The 3,282-nt window shown below is 35.6% G+C and overlaps 1 pseudogene; it reads left to right on the top strand.

Moving 5' to 3' along the window:
- Positions 1-546: 546 nt before the first annotated feature.
- On the top strand, positions 547-2,846 carry LOC143187688 (uncharacterized; annotated as a pseudogene).
- The last annotated feature ends 436 nt before the right edge of the window (positions 2,847-3,282 follow it).

Here is a 3,282-nt window from a genome sequence, read left to right as displayed (position 1 = left end):
AGATATACCATTAACGCTTCTAACGGCAAATCGTTGAACTATTTTTGTGTCAAAACGGGTGCACAACGAAAATTACGCTTTACGCCTTCAAGAAGTGTTAAATTGAGGAAAATCGCATTTCCACGATATTGTGCTAATTCAAGGAAGGGTGCTCTGGTGTGCTATGAGCTATGAACCATTAAATCGTGAGATATTTGCGAAAATGACACTTCGGCAGCCATCTTGCTAGTTTACAACAGCGTCTGTTTCATGCTTACAGTTTGTAATTTTACAGTTTTCTCAACGTATAGTGTTTATTGGAGTTTAAACGGACCAGAGCACCCTGTAGTGAAGTCTACTCGTGGGTTCTGTACCCGCGAAAAATTCATTTATGCAAGTATCGAGACGTAAAGCGTAATTTGCGGAACCGTTTGTCTCCCTCGCTCATCGCGTATACGTGTATGACTTTCTTTGCTTGTGTGAGCGCACGCACACAGCTCAAAACACAAGGAGTCTGCCCCCTTAAAGCATACTAAAGTTAATTTTGAATTGCTCACTGACATCGAAATGGTTTTGTTTACCGAGCGGTGTATACGTGGTGGTTTGAGTCAATGTTCTGGGAGATATGCGCAAGCCAATAATAAGTATATGTTATCCTATGATACATCGAAATCGTCATAGTACCTCATGTACTTTGATATAAACAATTTATATGGATGGGCAATGTGTCAACCATTACCATATGCAGGATTTCAATGGATCGATAGTGTTGAAAATTTTGATGTATCCTCAATTGCAATTGATTCATCGATAGGTTATATTCTTGAAGTTGATATAGAATATCCACAACATCTACATGATGATCATGCTGATCTACCGTTTTGTCCAACACGTGCCAAATCCCCTGGTAAGAAACAGGATAAGTTATTAGCTACATTATACGATAAGGAGCGTTACGGTATACATTATTGCAACTTACAACAGTGTATTCATCATGGTCTTCACATTACAAAGATACAACGCATTCTCGAATTTAATCAATCACCATGGCTTCGCGATTATATAGAACTCAATACTCAATTTCGAACACATGCATCAAATGATTTTGAAAAAAATTTGTATAAATTAAAGAACAATGCAGTATTTGGTAAAACAATGAAAAATGTTCGAAATCATCTTGATGTAAAACATCTGACAAAATGGGATGGAAGATTTGGTGTACAGGCAATAATCTCAAAACCTAACTTTCAAAGCAGAAGTATTCTTTCAGAAAATTTAATTGCAATTGAGTTGCGTAAACTTATGGTTAAATTCAACAAATCAATTTACGTTGGTATGGCCATTCTAAACATATTCCACTACGATTATATGTGTCCATTACACCAACGAAGATGTAAAATTATGTATACTGACACAGACAGTTTAATTTATTATATTCAATGTGAAGATGTTTATGAGATGATGAAATGCGATATCCATAGATTCCACACCAGCGATTATCCAAAAGACAATGTATATGGTATACCGCTTGTCAATAAGAAAGGGCTGGTTCGATGAATTATGAAAACAGTGATTCAATAATGACTGAATTCATTGGACTCAGAGCAAATGCGTATGCTTTGAAAGTGTTTGGTAAAAAAGATGTCAAAACGTTGAAAAGTGTCAAAAACAATGTTGTTGCCAAAATGATCAATTTCGATGATTACAAGCATTGTTTACGCAATGCATATGAAATAACTCGTCGTCAGTCATTCATAAGATCTAAATTGCATAAGGTACATATTGTAACAAAATGGAAAATTGCTCTCAGTCCATATGATGATAAGCGATATCTTATATCTGATTCAAATGATACACTAGCTTGGGGGCATTATAAAATAAAATTGTAAAGGATAGAAGCTGTACAATAATAGATTAAAATTATTTTACGAAAATCGATTTATTTGCATCTTTTATATTAACGTTATAGCAAAAACATCCTTTTATGTTTACAGTACATTATTTTCATGTATCCATGAATTGCGTGAATTGTCAAACCTTAACCATTTAACATATACTTTATCATCCTACTTACGTAATACTTTTTCCACTAAATACACATCGGGATTGATAACGCGTTGTAATTCATGCTCATAAAATCCTCCTGCAATAGGCTTTCCGCATGAATCTTGCAGCAGATAAGTCAGAGGATTAGTTATCTATACTTTGATTATCTTGAACACTTCAGGAGTCCAATATGGTGTATATCCTTTGTCGGAAACGGTTTTGTATTTGCTGACGCGTACAGAGACACCAACCTTAAATCTCGGTGAAGCAGCAATCTTTATATGGCTATATACTGTGTTCAAAAGCTTACCAGCAATTGTAGGGGCAACACCACATGGTCGCATTCTAATAGTCCTATGTTTCCGTATGTTGTATTCAGCCACAAGGTTCGGTAATGCGTCGATCCATCTGTATGTTCCAATGAGTACAAATAGTTTCCAAATAGGATGCTTTAAAGTACGATTAAAACGTTCCTCGATGGACGCCTTCATCACTGAATATGTTGAATACTGATTAATATTATGTTTTTTTAAGAATCTCTGTACATCAGCATTGTAAAATTTCTTTTCTTGGTCGGTTTGTAAATTTTTGGGACATCGATCTCGAACTACTTTTGCAAATGCTTTGGCTACTTCGAAACCATTTTTTGTTTTGAGTGGTACAACCCATGCATATTTGCTTAATGTATCTGTAACTGTGAGTATGTAATGATAACCTTCATTGAATCGTGAGTATGGACGCATCTCAACCATATTAGCTTGCCACAGACCATCATATCCATGTACGATAACACGTCTGCGGGGGAAATTTCTTCGTGCTGACGCATGCAACTCCTTTACAAGCTGTTGGTTTTCGAGGCTATGCTTTTCCTTAGATTTCATTGATTTTTACATTGTTGTTACTGCTGTAGTCTGTTATATAATCTTCCTCTTGAGAATGAGGGTTCAATACATGCAATACTTGTCGAACATCATTTTGCAGTATTATTAAATTGTTCTGAAATGTAGCCAATCTTTGTTCAAATTCCTGCTGTATTTGTTGAACATTATTCTGTATTGTTACCACATTGCTTTGAAATGTGCTCAACTTTTTCTCAAATTCCTGCTGTTGAACCTTTAAGATTGATATGCATTGTTCCAAGTACTGCTTATTGACTGCATCTGTGTTGACCTCCAGCTGTGTAACATTTCGAATTTTGTAGTATTTTGCGTCAAAGTTGGAATCAATCATGTAGAGCGCGTTATCGAGCATATAATT

The sequence above is a fragment of the Calliopsis andreniformis genome, unplaced genomic scaffold (genome assembly GCF_051401765.1).
Source record: "Calliopsis andreniformis isolate RMS-2024a unplaced genomic scaffold, iyCalAndr_principal scaffold0139, whole genome shotgun sequence".
NCBI classification, from domain to species: domain Eukaryota; kingdom Metazoa; phylum Arthropoda; class Insecta; order Hymenoptera; family Andrenidae; genus Calliopsis; species Calliopsis andreniformis.
The sequence above is the reverse complement of the archived record's forward strand: the minus strand, read 5'-3'. Positions and strand labels throughout refer to the sequence as shown.